Here is a 20,930-nt window from a genome sequence, read left to right on the forward strand (position 1 = left end):
GGAGTTCTTCTGTCTCATCCTGCTCACTGAACCACTCCAGCAGCAGTGTTGCTCAACATGATGTTGATGTGTAATGGTCCCATCATGTTGATTTGCACGGGTTACAGCTGCACTGAAATATTGTTTCTCTTTTATATATATATATATATATATATATATATATATATATATATATATATATATATATATATATATATATATATATATATATATATATATATATAAATAATAACTCCTTTAAGTTATTGTGATGGGAAGAAGACTATGCAGCTCTGATCTTTGGTGTTTATACAAGGTGTATATAGTATTAATTTAATATCTGGCAAATCAATCAATACAAAATCGCCACAGCAGCCGCGGTAGATAATGTGTAGTACTGATCAGTACAGTCATGTTAAACTCTGTTCCGTTTCTAAAAGGAATAATGGGATCATGTTGTATAGTTTATTTCAGGTGAAAGTTCTAGTCAAAGCAGTGCAGTATAATTTAGTACTCTCACATGACCTATATTTGGAAACATGCCCAAGAAAACACCAACGGACCTGAACACATCTGAGTCACGACTTCAATCAAATTTTAACACAGTTTTTGTGTTCACTGAATAATACCCTGCATTGTTTTAAGGGGAAATAAATATTTCAACATGAGTAAAAGCAACACCTTGCAATCCAAATTTCAGTTCATTTTCATATGACTGTTGAGTTGTGCCTTGTCTAAATAATGTGTAACCCTAGTGGATCCAGGGGTTACATGTAATGGGAAACAAGATATATGACAATATATGAAAATGTTTAGTGACAGGGTGATGTGATGCAGTATTTTTTTTTTTTTTGTTTATTACATTTACATCATTTATCTTTTGCTCTTATGGAGAGCAGGTCAAGGGCTTTGTAGGCAGGGATACTGCAGCTTGGTGCTGATGATATTTGAATTCACAACCTTTCATTTAGAAGTCCAATGACTTAAAAACTGACCTGCCACCATAGTCTTTTTTCCCATGAAACCAGGTCATGAGGTGTGTTATTAATGAAAAGCAATTGCTGAATTTAATTAATGAAAAAAAAAATAATAATAATTTTTATTTATTTTTTTGTTATTTTGCATATATTGAAATAGCCAAAAAACTTTTAAAGCCAGGACAGACAGAAACACAATGCATCGCCACCCACAAAACTCATCAAATGAATGTTTGAATATGCTATAGAAAAAGTACACCATTTATAAATACTGTATAAATACTGTTTTCATTGTTAAATAATGACCTATTTTTTATTTTAAAAAATGTATCTAAACCTTCTAACCAATCAGATTTGATAATCCATCTCTAACGTGATGGTCCAACTGAACTGAATAGCAGTTGTTATTAGAAATTTTATAAACAAATTCAGTGTAGGCAGTGTGTAGTAAATTTCCATAGGAAACCTAGAAAATTTGACTGTAAAGATGTTCTATGAGATTTTCTGAGAAGGTTTTCAACAGGAATTTTAGTACTTTAGGAATGTTAGTTTTGTTCAACTAGAAATGTTATATATTACTTTTACAACAAGTGGTAGAACTGCCACAGTCTAATGGCAGCTGCTGCTGAGGTGCCTTACCTTTACCAAAACATGTTTTTTTTGGTATGGAACCTATGAGATTTTTTGGTATGGAACCTATGAGTTTTTTAACAAATATAGCTTACCAAATCTAACAGAATTGCCTGTTAAATAGAGAGCTAAGAGGTATTTTACAGGGTCTTTTAAAAGTATTCTTTGTTTAGGGTAAATTATTGCCTTTTTCTTAGCAAAATGTCTTAAAGAATACGTTAAAATCATTCTCATGTTTGGGTCGGAAAGTTTTGCTAAGGAAGCCTGGCATTCACATCACACACATGAGTCTGCTGCCAAATATACGGTGGCTTTTAATGACATTCACTGACAAAGGCACAACTGGCATTATGCTGGTACACATAACACCCTGTACAATGTAAAAATGATGCTTAAAACATATTAGTCATTTGTGTTAGCTAAAAGTACTTTTGTATTGAAAAATAACTAGTGAACTAGTGAACAGTTGACTTATTTTTTAGCAAACAGTCATTTCTTACTGTGTTTGTACTAAAGGTGCTGTAAGTGTGATAACTGTGAAAATGTTCTGAAAGCTCTAAAATGATGCAGATGTTAATACTTATCCCAGGAGTACTCCTTACTACAAAGCTAGGCCATTTTACACTAGCAAATAATGTTTCCTAAAGGCTATATTTTTAGAAACGTTTAAAGATATTTCTGCATGATGTGACTAAAGCTTACCTTTAATTTATAAATGTTTGCAATGCTTCTATGAACACTAAAGTTTCCTTAGTTTTAATTTAAGTAAAAACCTTCTAAGAACCAAATTAGTATAACAGCAAATGTTTAAGAAGATTCTGGAGCATTGTTTATGCCGTGGTACAGATTAAGATTTTTACTTTCCGGATGCGTTACTCAGAAAAATGCTCAGAAAATGTTTTCCTATTTACTCCTATTTACATCTTATTTCATATATTTTTGATGTATTCTTTTATGTAGGACATACACTGCACCGCTCTAGACCTCTGACTAACATTATCTTATAATCTGATCTCAGTGCAATAAAACTCTTAAACTCCTGAACCATCTCTATCTTTCTATAAAGCATGGTGTGTAATGTTAAAACAGCAAGTAGTCGTATGAAGTGCTCTGGTGTAAATGGCAATGCATTTGAGTCCAGTGATGTGTCTGGGGCCACTTTGAAGTAGCAGGAAGGTGATTCACAAGAGAACAGTAAATAAACTCTTCATATGGGGAGCTACAGCAGACCAATAACCCTCTCCCACTAATCCCACACACTCATTCTCTAAACACCATCATGCTTCAGCCTGGCAGAGGAAAAGAGCACCGGCATACTGATCAAAAGAGCTGCGGCAGAAGCCTTGATAAGTCCTGACTTGATTTCAGGATGAGAGGGATTTCACTTTAGCCTGCTTTATTTGGATTGTCAGTTATCTGATTTAAAATAAAATGTTTGCACACAGAGCATTTTAAATCTTTTCTTCTTGCAGAGAAAGTTAACACGAACTATATTATGAGCTCTTTACACTATTTTAATCCATCCTAAACACAGATTTACATCAAACAGACTATTAAGGGGAATCTTTTCAAACTTCATGATGGATCTATACACACCATTAACATGTTTATAAAGTTTTACTCACTGTTCATGCATGCGCTCAATGAATGATGGAGTTCATTTGAAAGGACTCATGTCAGCATGTGGGTTTAGCAGTGTGTGAGAGCTAGTAGGTGTTCACACTTGCCTAATTAATTTCCACACACAAAATCCCATCCGTGTGTATGTGTGCATTAGATGACAGAACCAACTTGCTTCTCGGTGACCATCAGTGGCTGCACTGTTTTGGCATAGTACTGCTTGGAGAGTGTGTGTGTGTGTGTGTGTGAGATGTATGTGAGGGAGAAGGTGTTGTTGACAGCCACCACGGCATGCTACCTGGCCCATTTCCACACCATAAATTTAAATGAATGAATCATGCTGGTGACATATGCTCAAGCGACTCTTCCCTTGCCAGAAGCCTGGAGGTCCGGTACTCCTGTAGCCGAATAGTAATTCCACAATCTGTTCCTCTGCAGTCTCAGGAGGGAACCCCACTCTCTGAACTCTAAAAGAGAGCTTGATGAGAGGAACGTTTTCAATCCAAAAGCAACTAGGCACTTTTATCAGTTCTATCAGTTCTTATCGGTTCTGGAATTACCCAGAACTGAATCATAACTGCTGGCAGAATTTGAACATTACAAAGTTTAGTAATCATATGAGCCTACATCCGGAAATGTTTGTGTCTCTGCACTGATTGTATAATGCATTAAAAAAAAAATTATTTAACATCCATTTCCTACACTCACCATTTAGTTTTATTTTCAGCAGAAAATAACCAAATCAATAAAACTAAATAAGAAAATTCCTTTTGCCTTAGGCAAGTTTCTTCCTCCACCAGGCTGGCACAATACCAAGGTACTGCTGGGTAAAAAAGCAGTACACTCTCCAACATTCACATTTTAACCACAAGCATGAAGCTAATGCCAAGCTCAACGATGAACTGCCTGTCCTTTTTCACGAAAGCTCTGTGCCCACAGCTGATGTAATCCTACCACACTCACAGATGGCTCTGTAACCTGATGCCATGTTCGCCCTCTGCTCAGGCTTTAGCTGTATGGTAACAAAACAGACTTAGTTTCCGAGACGCTGACTCTTTACTGTCAAGAGTCAGGTGCAGTCTGTTATCCACGCTTTATTCCACTGGGATAGCCTGATGCGATATGTTGAACCCACCCATGAGAGCCAAGGGATGTTAGGTGACAGTTAGCAGCCAGTACTCACAACAGGTGTCCAGCTCTAGTGAAACAACTATATCTTGTATTATTGTGTATATTGATGTAAAAAGCAGGACACCACCATATAATTTTGACAGTATCTGCTGGGAAGGATGTAAATGCTACATGATAGCACAGCTCCACTGTATTCTTATGGTTCCTCTGAGTGTAGTATGAAGTGTGGAGGAAGATGATAGGCCTGTGTAAAATCAAAACCTTTAAAAAACCTATAAAGGAGGGGTCTTGGGTGCACTTTATATTGTCTGAAGGCTATATTACATTAAGGCTGGATGAAAACAGAAAGAGAGGGAGGGGGAGAGAGAGAGAGAGAGAGAACTCCATTAAACACATTTTATGCTAGTTATGGCCAACTCTATTTGGCTATATATATATATATATATATATATATATATATATATATATATATATATATATATATATATATATATATATAAAATGAATGGGTGAATCCTGGTAAAAACTTTGAGCATTTAACATCATTGGTTAAAAAACAATTAATACGCTTCACCAAAACAGCATAAATTTTTTTTTTGCCTTGCAGTGATTGTGCTATGCATGGTGCCCCTTGCCACAGATGTGGGGCATTGAGATATCCATAACCTTCTTGGCTAAATGTGATTTCTTTACATAGTAAAAAGAAAACAAGCATGCATACTTTAAATGCTATTTTCTCCCTTTTGACTTTTGATGCTGAACATTAAAAAAAGTTACGTGTAGTTGTTATATATCAGTTCATGAAAGTCTAAAACTATATATAGTAGCACATTTGAAAGCTTTTCTTTATTTCACTGGGATGTAATATGTTAAAACCACCCATGAAAACCAAGGGACATTAGGTGGTAAGCAGCTTGCACTCACAACAGGTGTCCATCTCTAGTGAAATCACTACGTCCTCCAGTACTGTGTAGATAGATGGAAAAAGCAGGCCACCACCATATAATTTTGACAGTATCTGCTGGAAAGGATGTAAATGCTATGTGATAGCACAGTGCCAGTGTTTTCTTGGGACTTTAAACAGGCTATAGTTGTTATATATCAATTCAAGAAAGTCTAAAACAATGCAGAGATTATTTAAAGGTTTTCCTTGACAATTGACATTGACAATTTCTGTAAAGCAAGGCTGTACTTTAATGCTGTGTAAAATGAAATAATTCACCATGCCAGAAGGTGGCAGTATTCTGTATATTGGTACCAAATAGTAACTACACTTATCAGTATCATTATATGGAGTTACTATTTCCTATCTTTGTAAATCAGTTTAATGAAATGTTCTCTGCTTAGCAACAAAATCAGAAGAAGAGAAGCAAGAGACCGATGTTGAGGTCAAGTAAATATTTTACCCCCTAGTGTGTAAATACTCTGTTAGAACCCTATAAATGTTTTCTCAGAGAGAGGGTTTTAGATTAAATTTTTTTTGTTTGCACGTGTGCCATTATAAAACTCCTGTTGCTCACTTTTCTATCTTTTTTCCTACAGTCATTTGTGCTGATCACTGAATCAACATGCTCGAAACTTGATGGGCTCTTACAAGGGCCAGCTAGCACCAACGATGCAGAACAAGCTGCAATAACTATGTCTGACACTCTGCTTGGTGTGTCAAGGCCCTTTTGTGTATCAGTGTTAACCTTTCACCTTTCCAGCTACAAATTAAAGTAAATGTAATGAAACTACAAAGTCTCCAAAGACACTTTCTGAGAGTTTCTTTATAAAAGAATCATAAAAATGTGTGTATATATATATATATATATATATATATATATATATATATATATATATATATATATATATATATATATAAAAATATTTTTTATTTTTTAAACTAAAGTTACTGATGGGTTCTAAGTGTGCAGACGGTCATTATTTCAATTGAAATCTCAGTACCATCTGGGCATTACTGGCTCTGCCCCATGGTGGCCAAGTGTCATGTAACTGCTTCCTCTTGACATTTCTAACCCCTGAAACTGACACTTTAAAGAGTTTATAAAATTATAAAGTAGAGGAGAAAATGTACTGCAGCCAACACACACACGGACGCACGCACACACTCACGCACACACACACACACACACACACACACACACACACACACACACACACACACACACACACACACACACACACACCTACTGTAGAAAGGTGCAGAAAGCTCTTCCCTGCATTATAATTAATTAATCAGACCGCTAGCTAATGCTAACAAGCAATGTATCACGGGTGTAAGCCTGAATAATAAATGACTGGGGAAAGGGAGGTCCTTTGGCTGAGACAAATCTGGTGCACCTGGGCAGATAATCACATCTGTTTCTCTGTGACTACAGGCCATGAATCAGCTCCACCTTCACTGAGGTCTTGTCCAGCCCAATCTCTATTACTCTTACACTCTCTTATCAGAGTGACATTGTTCACAGGCTCACTAATACACCGAAATTCAACGCTGTGTTTAAAGAGTCAGTGCACACTGTGTTCAGCGTTCCCTAAACCCAGCTTCTACGTGACATAATTACAGGGTCTTAAAGCTAAATGAGCTAAAAGGCTTGTGTGGTTTGCTTCAGTTAAAATGCTATATGTTTGTTCGTGAGTGATACACATTTGTAGGTGAATGTATACTAACAAACTACTAACTAACTAACTTACTAATAAACTAAGTACACACACTTATATTAAGCCATACAATGTAATTAATTGTCACTTAATGATTATGTCTAAATGAAAAGTGTGATAAATGTGTAGCATTTAACAGTGACATAGAAAGTAGTTAAACAAGGTATGTAGCTGACAATGTATACATTATTCAAAATGGATACAACTACAGATACAAATACAAATACATGGTGCATTATTTGTTTATTTATGTAAAGGTGCATCTGGTTGAGACAAGATGTGTACATCAGGACAGGAATTCAGCAGACAACATAATACAAAATGTAGGTGAGAGCTTTTTTTTTTTTTTTTTGCCTTTTGTGCGTGTGTGAGAGATATAATGCTCAAATATAGACGATTATTAAAATTAATAAGAACCAGTTCTAAGTAACTAATAACTTTAGATTGTAGTAATTTAATAATTCAATGGCAAGAAAATTCATTTAAGAAATAGGAAGCAGGCATCAAATGGAAAAAAAACATGAGGATAGGAATGAGGAACTGTCAAAGCCATAATTGACAGTATGCTGGGAGTGCTGGTGTTAATAGATACATGGTTATTTCAGTGTTTCTATGGCACAATACTTGTCATCTTATTTAATTTAAAACCAGTCAACCAAAAAATAAATTTTTTTATAAATCTTCCAAGATAGGCTGTGCCTACTTCAGGTTTATATAAATATAAGAGCACTAAAGAGATACATATTCAGGCATTGTGTTACACTTCTATTTTATAAGCTGTCAATTGGCTTAGTAAAAAGTTAGGAGTAAGGAGTTAGGAGTAAGCTGGGCACAAAGCAAACCGGACTGGAAACATATTAATAGAAGGCTTATACAACAAATCAAGCAAGATAAATTGCAAGACAATTTTGTGAAGTACTGTTTTTTAGGTTTTCTAAGGTTTGTGAAATTGTATGTTCTAGAATGGTCTAGAAAAAACAACTTTTATAAAGTACAATCTGTGTGTTCCCATGTGGCACAACAGAAAAGATTTCACATTATTGTTGGGAGATTGAGAGTTTAAGTTTATGAAAGGGGTGACATACCCTCTCCTGTCACAGCAATGATATATCACAATCATATCCAATCATGTAAAGTATGTAGAAGAGGGCTGATAGAGCTTCAATCCAATTTATTTTTATAATGCTCAGTGACACATGAAGAGCTGTTGTCAGACTTTAAAGTTGGCTGGTGGGTGGGAATTGGCAGAACCACCTGGGGAGTAAATATACACAGTGGCACTTTAAGAGCATACGTTTTTACTAAGGAATACAAAGCATTACAGGAAGCTCAAACATCACTTGATGGTTCCTCTTCTTTACAGAATCGCTATGATTAGTCCTTGAGTCAGCATATTAACTGAGATATGGGTTGAGAAAAAAGTGCTCATTGTCCTAAAAAAAACATAAATTGTCCTTCTATTTGACTGAATTTGTCTTGCAAGTAGGTCGTTTTCATAACGACTGCATTCACTAGCTCAATTTGTTTAGGAGTGTAAAGTGACCTGGACAAAAAGAACATGTACAGTACAATGAGAAAAACACTGATGAAAAGATGGACAATATGTCATTGTGATGTCATTGTGACAAACAGGCCACACTGGGTGCTGTAAAAGCATGCAAGAACACATGTCTTATCATGACACATACACACACGTCAGGGCTCAAGATCAACCCTCTGAGTAATCATCTACAGTGATGATGCTATCTTAGCACAGTATGGGGTGATCTGACTTATTAGGTCAACCAAATTGCTTAGTCTGGTTTATAAAACAAGAAACGATAGATGACGATTCAATCCTCTGACTCAGATGATGATGCATTGCTCAGTACCCAGCTCATAAGCCTTCTATATCTGTTGATAAGACAGTTATCTTTCCTTTTTCCTAGGCCTAGGGCAAGCATTTAGTAGACTTATTGAAAAGTTTTCATTTGTAAAACTTATTGTCTGTATGTAAGGAGACATTTATTGAGCATTAAACAGACTTACTATAAAAATAAACATTTCAAATGTAAATGTTTACTTTTAGTCAATTGTTATTTTTTAAAGAAAGTGACACACTTGAGAGATACAATCAGTTAAGAGTCTTATTCAAGGGCACAACTGAGAACGTTACAATCACAAGCTCAGAGTCTTCAGAGAGGAGAAAAGCTCCACCCAATGAACATTCAATATGTTATCTGTTTGGTTATAATGGGGCAAATATTTTTTGTGCTCTATCATTAACTCAGTATGTAGTTAGCCAGCTTATACTGCACTGATGTCACAGAGGAAGATAAAAAATTTATGTATATAATCTCAAACAAGTGAAAATGACCAGGATTTCAATGGTGGACTGTTACTTTTTATTTTTATTCCATTATACTTGGGGAGGGTTGCATTAGGAAGGGCATCCAGCGTAAAAACGTGCCAAATCAAACGTGCAGAGGATCCGCTGTGGCGACCCCTAATGGGAGAAGCTGAAAGAAAGTAGGTTTATACTTAAATCAATTTTTGAAGAGTTGCATTTTGGGAAACATTTACTGGCATGCACTATATCTTACTTATCTTACTAATATCTTTACCACAAGCAAATACTACCAAAAGCCCACGGTTCTTGCAAGTGTTTGTGAGGAATAAGGGTACTCTCACTATGTGTCTGTAACAATAGAAAGGTCTCCACTCAAAAAGGATGCTGAAGAATGGAACACTGAATTGCATTATTTATTAAAATATAGTTCTTATGCATTAGTACTTTTACCTTTGATACTTAAGTACCTTGAAAAGCAAACGTTTTTACTCGTTCTTTTATTTTTACTCAAGTCATATTTAATCAAGGATATTTGTATTTTTATTCAAGTACAGAAATAATCCTCTTTGTCTGAAACAAGATATCTGAAAAATATATTTATTTACTGTAATGCTTTGTGACTGTCCACCACTGGAAAAGTTCAGGAGCTTCTCTCACTCAATATTTTCAAATGATGGACACAAACTTCCCAAATGCAACAAAGTTGTTTATAGAAGATGTGCTGAGCTTTAGTTTAGATACTCACTTTGGAATTCTATGAGATGACAAACTCAATAGCTCTTCTGACTGTATTGGTTAGAGGGAAACCTGATCTGTTTAAGATAAAATGTGTACAGATGAATCTCTTTAGCTAGAGATAAAGCAAGAGCTTAATCCCACTGGTGACAATATCAGCAATGCAGTATAGAAAACACTTATCCAAAGTGTATATCGTCCAACATGTCCATGAAAGGAATTTAAACAACAACAAAAAAGTCCACTTGAAAAAAAAAAAGACCATTTAATGATAATGACCCTGTTAATTATAAAGATTTCCTTTAACAACAGAACTAAAGCATCCCAAGCAAACTCTCTCTGTACTTTCTCCAAATCCAACAGAGAAACTGAATCAATTAAGAACATAAGTAGGAAAGTTAAGCCTATTGTTGCCACATCTTGGCAAGGCAAGAGACCTTAAAGGCAGAGAGACATGGGGAGAGAAATATCACATCACACCGCTGAAAGCCAGAAAGCTCCAAGATGCTATTTTTCTACCGCAAACCAGTAGGAGAGACAGCGATCAAGCCAAACTTTGAAACAGCCCAGCCATGCTATGCTATTATAAGAAGCAATAAAAAGAGGAGAATTATGTACAGATGTGAGCTCCACAATGGATTTTACAGTACTTCCTCTGCTTGTGTTTGAATAGTCAGTGATAGGTTTCAAAAGGTCTAAAAATCATATACATGTACATGCATCCTTCAATCTAAGATACTTAATTTTCCACTAGAAATCTGATTAGCATATATTTACCAAGCGTAATACCTAGCATGACTTTCTATAATAAAATTTTACTCATTTGGTTGAAGCATTTATATGACTTACAACTGAGCTGAGGGTATTTAAGGCCAGAAGAAGCAGAAATTTTAACCTTCCAATCAGCAGCCCAACGACTTTAGTCCACTGTGAAACACCTTACATAAGTTTATATTGTAATATGTGTAGGTATTTTTGTCAGAGATTGCAAGCATATTTGCATTATTGATAAAGTGTTTTCACTTTTAGCTTATTAAAGAGGATATTCAAGAGTTTCTTTTTTACTCAGTGACATATATAGGCAGAAGTATTGAGATACCTGTCATTTCCAGCTATGTCGGGTTCTTCCTCAAACTGTTATAAAAAAAAGTTGGGGGCACACAATTATAGAGGGTGTCTTTGTAATGTCAATTGTTCCTTTGCTGGAACTAGGAAAACCAAACCTGTTCCAGCATGACAGTGCCCCTGTGCAAAAAGCGAACTGCATGAAGATATGATTTACATGGGCTGGAGTGGATGATTTTGACTTGCCTGTTTAAGATAATCTAACCAATCTAACCTCTAATCTAAACCATATTGAACATTAAATGGAAATCTAACTGCATCTCAGGCCTCCTCATTTTACTAAGTCTTTATTAATGCCCTTGTCGCTAAACAGAGGTGGGAAGTAACTAAGTACACATTCTTTTTTTATTTCCTGGCTCTCACAACCCACAGATGTAGGCTAGTTTATGAAGCGAACAATGAACAAGGGAGAAGGCAACAAGAAGTATGTTAACGTGGATGAGACAGAGGGAGTCTGTGATGTAATCATGACTGAGAACAGAGACCTTTCTGATCACCTGATCATCATCATCATCTTTTCTCTACTTGTGTTCTATATGGTGGTTATTCAGCCTGAATACATTCATTAAGCAACAACCTTTGAAATATTAATAAATTAATTAGGGCTGTCAAAATGCGTTAACGTAAATAGATTTTAAAGGCTCAAATATTATTAATGCGTGATTAATGCCTTGCGCATTTCTGCATTTAAAAAACAATTTTAATAAATAAATATAAAAGAGGAAAAATTAAAACCTTCAACGCATCACATTTATTCACAAAGTCCTTTTTTTACTCAGATATAAAAAAATAAATAAATAAACTCCACCGAAAAAAACATTTTTAACCAGTAAACATTTGTTTTACTGATGCGCCAAGTATCAAATCATTACCAAAACCCTTGAATCTTTGACACAATGATTATGTAACCCGTATGAAATTTAGAAAAGGTACAGTTTCTTCCATTTCACCTCATTAACTGTCCGTGTGGAAACATAGCAAAAGGTTTCGTTTTAATGTCCAGATGATTCATGTAATGTAAAAACACTATAATCAATTTAAAAATGTATAAGAATATTTGTCTCCATGCATTATGTTGAGTATGGTTTTACTAATAATAAACATATGTTTGCATAAAGCATTAATATTTGTCCATGCCCATGCTGTTTGGAGTATTAAAAACTTTAAAATTATTTAAATAAGGTATATTTAGAACACATATAAATGTGCAATTAAGTTGCGATTAATCGTGAGTTCACTCGTGACAATCATGAGATTAATCACGAATAAATATTTTTATCGATTGACAACCCTAATATTAATATGACGTGAGGCCCAGTCAGCAGTGTGACACTAAAGCAGGTAGTAGTAATGGCTACTTTTTACTTAAGTACCTGTCAGAACCCAAGCTTCTTCACTTTAACTTGAGTAAAAAAGTAAAGTCAATAGTTCAACTTTTACCAGAGTCTTTTAAAACATGTCATGTATACAACATATCATGTATACCTACACAAATGTTATTTGCTCTGGATAAAGGAGTCTCAAATGACAGAAATGTAAATGCATTGATGTTAATATTATAATGAAAGTTAATGCTTTGGATCCTGATCTGTTTCAGCAGATTATTCAGATACGGACATGAGCAACCTGGATAGAATAAAGGTCTAAATCTCTCTAGGTGAAGATATAGCAAGGGCTAAATTCCACTGGAGCAACTGGCAGCAGGTAATCAGACGGCATTTTGGAAAATATATTACATGTTAGAAAGAGACATTTAAACCAAAAACTATTGTAGATTGATTATAAATATTGATATGCAAGACATTCATGATGGATTTTTCCTTTAACCAGTGATCTCTACTATAGACCTACTGAATTATGATAAATGTCATTAGAAAACAGAAAGTAGACACAACAGGCACAACATGATCCTCCTTATCAATAAATTCAAAGCAAGTAAATATGGATCACAATAATATGCATATAAAATCACAACAAGCGTTCATATTTCACGACAATATTTCAAGTAACACTGTCACTTGTTTTATCCTGCCTCCAATTTTCCATATACATTTTTTTAAAGAAATATGCCAAACTTCTTAATTGGCATAAAATTCTCAGAAATAAATAGCCATTTTTTAAGTTCATCTTAACAGATTTTTTTAGGCAAAAATAAAACACAGTTAAATGCAATAAACAAAAAGAAGCCTTCTTTAATTTGTAATAATTGTAACTTTTCTACTAGTAGAAACTGAACCCAAAGAACATGTGATATACATTACCCTGCTTCCTGCTCTTTCCTTTCCTTTCCATTCCTCCCCTGCATATGCAACGCTTCACAATTTGCTGGCTGACCAGTGAAATGGCATTTTGCTTCTCTGATTGAAAGCTGTTCCGTTCCAGCAGTTTAGATGACTGCGCTCAGACTTGAATCTGTATGCTCTCGAGTGAAGGTTGCAATCAGGTTGGTTTGGATGAGAGGCTGTGGGCTAATCAAGAACCTGCTCAGCTTCATTTGGGATCATGGGGGATAAGTGGATTCTTACTTGCACAGCTACTTACTAACTTGCAGCTAACGCTCCAGATCTGCCTGCTGATGTTGGCAGAGGCCCGTTGAAGCCGGATTCCTGAGGCCCACAGTATGCTTAGAGCAGACTCTATATCTGTTCTTAATCACAGCTGCAGAGGAAAGCCCCTGCTTGGTAAGACTCATGTCAGTACAAAATCCTTCTCTGATCTGAGAATTTCAAATGACCTCAGAAAGACAAATGAGAAACATGTCAGTACAGCTGCACTCTAAGGAATTTCTTTTGCTTCCTTTACTCTCTCCTATGTCCTCATATAGCTTTATGATAATGAAAAGCAATAAGTACTCCAGTAGAAGAAATGCGCTCTCTTTTATCCTCTATCTACTCTTTAGATCCCATATTAGAAGAATTGCACAAACTGAATTGGCCTATTGACTTGCTAGCTTGCTATTTGTGCCGCATTACCATTAGCTTAACAACTCGTAACATGCTATTTAGTCTGTAGGAAGTAAGCAGTGCAGGTGCTTAGTTAGCTTTGAGGATTGTGCTCACAGGAGGGGCTCCGGCACTAATGAGTGATAATCAGTTTGCAGGTGTTCTACCTACTGAGTAAGTGGAAACGACAGTGCTGGAAGAGGTTTTGTGGAATCAGAGAAAAATAGTCTTGTTTTTGCTTAAAAGCAGAAAAATCCCTTCATGCAGTCTTACCACTATTATCCTTAGTTATAAATGACTGATAGAGTCTTCAGTGGCTCTAAGACCCCATTCCTCGTAGTCTAATTAAGACTTGAAGGAGAATAGGGGTCAGAGTAAGGCATCTGAATAGCGCTATCCCTTGGTCTTACCCTCTTCAATTACATGTAGAGCAAGGACTGATCTTCACAGGCAGGAAATGGAGCATTAACATTTTAAATGACCTGCATGGGGTTCAGAGGTCTTTGTAGTGGTTGGGAGATGGGCAGCGGGATGCATTTGCATGCAAAGCAAGCACATCGCACATGACAATGTCAAATTTCGCGTCGAGACACTGGAAATGACATGCGGAGAAAAGGAGCGAGTCGGAGCTGAAGCTCAGAGAGGCTTAGGGGAGGAAAATAATCCTTTTAGCAAACATTCAGCAGCAATATGGAGATAATTACGGTGGAAATGTCATGGTTTTATCACAGCCCCTGCGCAGAAAACCAATTTCATTCAGAATGAGTATGTGACTGTTTTTAAATGGGTTCACTTACACCCACGTCACGCTAAATGTATTTTATTTAAGCGCTCTTCTTCACCAACAGACTTTACAATCTACTCAGGATTTAGAAAATCATCATGGTCTTAAATGTCTAAGGTAAAGACCTTCTTTAAGTGAAGATAAAAAAAACAAAAAAAACAACAAAGACCGGCATATACTATCAAACTAATTAAGATTTGCCTTTAAAACTGTATCAGTGTTCATAGGCCTACTGTTATGCAGTTTTATAAGGGAACTAAAAGTACTGGACATCAATTGTTCTGTCTCTTCAAGTCTCAGACTGCCTATCTTTATGTCTTCTTCTTTCGGCTGCTCCCATTAACTGTCACCACAGTGGATCATCCGTCTCCATACGACTCTGTCCTCTACATCTGCCTCTTTCAAACCAACTACCTGCATGTCTTCCCTCACCACATCCATGAACCTCCTCCTTGGCCTTCCTTTTTTCATCCTTCCTGGTGGCCCCATCCTCAGCATTCTCCTACCAATATAACTCATATTCCTCCTCTGCACATGTCCAAACCATCTCAATCGTGCCTCCATCACCTTGTCACCAAAACGTCCTACATGCGCTGTGCCTTTAATAAACTAATTTCTATTCATGTCCATCGTCGTCACTCCCAACGAAAACCTTAACATCTGCAGCTTTGCTACCTCCAGCTCCACCTCCTGTCTTTTACTCAATGCCACTGTCTCTAATCCATACAACATCACAAGTCTCACCACAGTCCTATAAACTTTCCCTTCATTCTTGCAGATACTCTTCTATCCAAATCACTCCTGTCACTCTTCTCCACCCACTCCACCCTGCCTGCACTGTTTTCTTTACTTCCCTAACACACTCTCCATTACTTTGCACTGTTGACCCCAGGTACACCTTTTCCACCTCTTCACCCTGCAACCGCACCACTCCACTGCCCTCCCTCTCATTCACACACATGTACTCACAATTTCGTCCGCTAACATCAAAGTCCAGGGAGAATCCTGTCTGACCTCGTCTGTCAACCTGTCCATCACCACTGCAAACAGGAAAGGGCTCAGGGCCGATCCTTGATGTAGTCCAACCTTCACCTTGAACCAGTCTGTTGTTCCTACTGCACACTTCACTGCTGTCACACTGTCCTCATACATGTCCTGCACCACCCTTACATACTTCTCTGACACACCTGACTTCCTCATACAGTACCACAACTCCTCTCTTAGCACCCTGTTGTACGCTTTCTCTAAATCCACAAACACACAATGCAATTCATTTCGTCCTTCTCTATACTTCTCCCTCAACATTCTCAAAGCAAATAAGGGATCTGTGGTGCTCTTCCTCGGCATGAAACCATACTGTTGCTCAGAGATGGTCACCTCTTCTCTCAGCCTGGCTTCCACTACTCTTTTCCATAACTTTGTGGTGTGACTGATCAACTTTATTCCACTGTAGTTACTGTGGGTCTGCACATCTCCCTTATTCTTAAAGATCGGTACCAGCACACTCCTTCTCCATTCCTCAGGCATTCTTTTACCTTCCAGAATCCTGTTAAACAATCTGGTTAAAAACTCCACTGCCATCTCTCCTAAACATCTCCACGCTTCTACCGGTATGTCATCTGGTCTATCTTTATGTGTTTATCTGAAATGTTAATTGATTTACCCTGTAGTTCAAAAATGTTTAAGCTTCTTAATGAAGTGCTACACAACATCTTTTTTGATAGGAAACACTTGGGTGTATGGTTCTACACAGGACCTTTAAGAGTTTCCAAAAGAGGGACAACTGAAGCAAGAGTGCACCATGCACCTCCATTATTTTAAACATTTTATGACACTGGAACAATGCTTTCTACTGACAAACTAAATGGCAAAGCAAATATCTGAGACAAAACATATAAAGAGAAATGTGGGTGCCTAAACTTTTATATTTTACGTTCATTGGTGTTGTGCTTATTTTTTTGAGTAATTTGCATTACATTACATGTACAAATTATTCTAAAAGCACATTAGACTATATTTAAACTCAAATACAAATATAATTTGCCCATTTATGGACCTAGTTTGATATATACATATTAAAAGCATATGGATTAGAATTCAAGTATAAGGTACTGCACATGTTTAATGTGAAACAGTATTTTCTATATGAGTCATTTTAAGATCAGAGAGAAGACCATATTGTAAATTGAAAACTCATAGTGTACGTATTACTCATGTTCCCAACACTGACCACATGAACATATTCTGGTGTTTACTGAAAGTACGTAAGACTCGGTGCATGACAGCAGTAAACTAACTCCTTGATTAAAGCTTGGCTGTAAATGTAAAGGCATTCATTAGTCAAGATACCTATGTTGTTACTGTAGCCAGATTTGAAACGGAATATACCTTCAACTTCTGCTAAATAAAAAAAAAAAAAAAAATAGAAATTGTAATACAAAGTCAAGAATAAAAATATAAAAGAGCTCTGCCACAGGATACCACCTATATGAAATTTCTGAGCTGCTAGTTCTGCCTGGTTAACCGTGCATGCTATTACTGTGTATCTAGAAGCAACAACAAGCTCGGTACCAAAATGGTAGATTGTGCAAAGTCACAGTGTTGGTGGGTAACATAATAAAAATTGTCTGTGCTCTGTTGCATTAATGACTACAGAGATACAAACTCCTATGTTATATTACATCAGCAGAACTGTATGTCTTGTAAATGGAATGTTAAAGTTATAGTATACAAAGACATCTGATTTATGTACATATAGTTGTGATTGTCCAATGTTCATATACTTTTGGTCATATAGTGTATGTGACACACTTATGTTTCTAAGAAAGTATTCACAAAGGAACCCGATTAGAGGGAAAAATACCATTAAAGAAACAATTAAAACAGTTAAAAATGCTTTTGGAACATTTTGAAATGTCAAACAATTTCAAACCACACAGAAAATTCAAGATTGAGGGTTCACAGAGACTAAAGTTTTTTGAACTATAACATTTAGAAAAAATATATGATTAGCAGGATTGTTATCACCTTCTACTGCTTCCTTCTACTTCACATGCATAATAATAAGGATAATTACTGCTGGTGAGATCTCAGGCCAGCAAAGCCTTCTCTTCCCAGCAATGTCTCAATCATCTCTTAGTCTGCTCCTCTGTTCAAACTTTCCAAATAGCATTCAAAATGTAAAATTTAAATAGACAAAGTGTGATTTAATAAAATGTACAAGTGCTAGTCTTGCCTCTAACCATAACCTTAAAGGTTATTCGTAAAAGTTCATAAAAGTTCATGCTGAAACACATTCAAATATATTTCTTATATTTCTAAATGTATATATGCAACGTTGCTGGTGATTTTGTATCAAATTTAATGGTTGAGTCATTGTTTGAGAATGGTTGAGATTCTTGTGAGGATGTTAGCTGAGCTGAAATCAGGGGGTATCATTTCAAGTAGAAAATTATGCAAAGGGAAATGAGTCAGCTGCCATAATTGTGCGATGTCAGATGTGTTTATGTCAGAGAACTTGGACCAGGTGAATGTTGCATTGTTTTTTTTTGTCCTGGAAGTCAGAATTCTTAATATAAAATCCAGCTAAATTGAAAAATCTTTTTTGCTTTTTGTCCACACTGAGACATCGATTTTGTTTAACAAAAATATCTATTTATTTGTTTTAGGTATTGCACTTATGAGTGTCATTCCACTCAAAACAAACAACTTGTGTTACTTGTGACAACAACACCAAATCTTTGTCTGTCTATTAAAAAAACCTCTGTTTTCCTGGACATTGCTGTTTTTCTTCAGAGAGACGGAACGTAAATGATGAGACTAAAGCTTTTTATATTTGAATAGTGTGCAATATGGTGACTTTTTGGAAAATGTTTTAAATCCTAAATCCCACTAGCATCGCTATCAGCAGGTAGTTGAATAGCATTGTGTGTAACTAAAGGTCACATGTTATTGATAAAAAGGAATATGTTCATCATAGTAAGTACAAATTTTAGTTGTGTAATGCATCCACTTTTGCAAGTGTCTCGTTGGTGTATTCCAACTGGAAGACAGCTGCCGAAGCAGGCAGCAGCTATACACACTACACTACACTACACTACACTACAATACATTACACTACACTACACTACACTACACTACACTACACTACACTACATTAAACTACAAGAAAGGCCTAGGCCTAAAATGCAGTCCTTCATGGTGTTACATGCTGATTGAAAAGGGCAATAAAAAACAGTCTAGAGAGAACATTTATTTAATTTTATTTTTTTTACTTGTGAAAGTGAAATATACCTTTATACGTACTACAGTGGGGAAATTTCTCAATTTAATGAAATTGAAATTTAATGCCTGATGGGAGAGCTATGTGTCCTGATTGGAAATGGGGATAAATGTTCTATTTCCTTGATTACCTTGAATCCATGGTACATATCAGCGATAATGAGGAGGGGTATGGCTGCTCTCGCATTCTTTGAAAGAGGTGATGGCATACAGTCGCCCGCTGTGCCGTCATTGTGGCTCCTTCACGTCTCTCATCCTGACAGTGGTACTCAGTGGAAAACAGGAACACTGTAATCAGTTGTGTCAGCTTTCATTTAAGGCAGTAAGGTGGCAATTGGACATGTTCTTTCCACAAGAAATGAAGGCCCAGATTGAGTTTGGATTGACAAGGTAATAAAAAAATGATGCTGCAGGGAAACTGATAAGCATGCAAGGGATAGGAGTGGATGGGATTTGTATTCATCCAGCACCCAATGTACCGTGACATTAAAGAGCAAATACATGAATGTGCATATGCTAACATATTAATGCTTAAAAATGCATTTGCTGACTGCAGTGCAGAGAGTGGAGGTCCCTGGGCTGAACCTTTACACTCTATAAATGTTGCATGTCTTGGTAAATCTAATATAATTCCCTGAATGATGTGAGGAGAGTATCAGTAAGACCAACAAACCTGCATGAACCTTGTTTCTAGCTTATGGTTCAATTCCAACACAGATGGAGAAAGTTGATTGAGCCACAAGAATTGGCAATAACACCACGATCTTGACGATTGCATGCATATCAGGGAAAATAAAGCAGTGAGCAAAGGATGATCCAAAGGCTGTTTGAGTTAACAACGGCCTGGTCTGGTTGAAATGAAGGAGAACACGGTGTTCTAGAGAAGCACATGGTTTAAGGTCAGAAAAAGAAACCTGAAGGTAAGTGATGCTAATGATGATAATCATTGTGATCTTGCAGTTAAGATACAGCTGAACAAACATAGAACAACTCGGGAAAGCTGTTTGCTGGAACAGCAACAGGATATCTTCTTCACGGTCCCGATTTGTGTTGTGCTAGAACTGATAAAATACACATGGAGCAAATCAGTACAATCTGCTCACCTTTTTCACCGTGATTCCATCATGATTTGTTCCACCCTAAAATATCATGAAAGAGGCTGTCAGTTTAATTTCATTTAAACCAGCTTAAAAATATGCTTTAGTTTTGAAGTTGATTTCAATTATGTTTTGGTCTTTAGGAGCTGGTGAAAAGTAATCCCATACCATGATACAATTCATCTTCATTTTTACTCGGCATCCTGGTGAGGCTTAAGCCAACAGACAGCAACTCAAACATGCCTCCATTTGGAAAGACATTCAGCATGTCAGCTAAATGTTAAGCACTTGACAGAGGGTGGGGGGGTTAGTCTTGACCTTGCTCCACTTTGACCTTTGACGTCTGGAGCATAATTATAGGTACCGACCTCTGCCCTAATTGACAGACAGACAGAAGGGGACTGGGATGGGATGACCATCTAATTGCACACAGGACGCCTGCCTCATCAGCCAAATGGATATCAGACCAATGAAAATGGATGTTTTCTCTTCAAATGCCACATATGACCTTATTGGGAAACTCATTTGAGTTTGCATCTTAAACTTACATGAGATCATGTGCTGACTTCAGAATTTATGGCTTACACGTTAATAGCTTTGACAGCAGTCAGGAACTGGACCTGAAGAGAGCATTTT

The sequence above is a fragment of the Silurus aristotelis genome (genome assembly GCF_946808225.1).
Source record: "Silurus aristotelis genome assembly, chromosome: 15".
In the NCBI taxonomy this organism is placed as follows: domain Eukaryota; kingdom Metazoa; phylum Chordata; class Actinopteri; order Siluriformes; family Siluridae; genus Silurus; species Silurus aristotelis.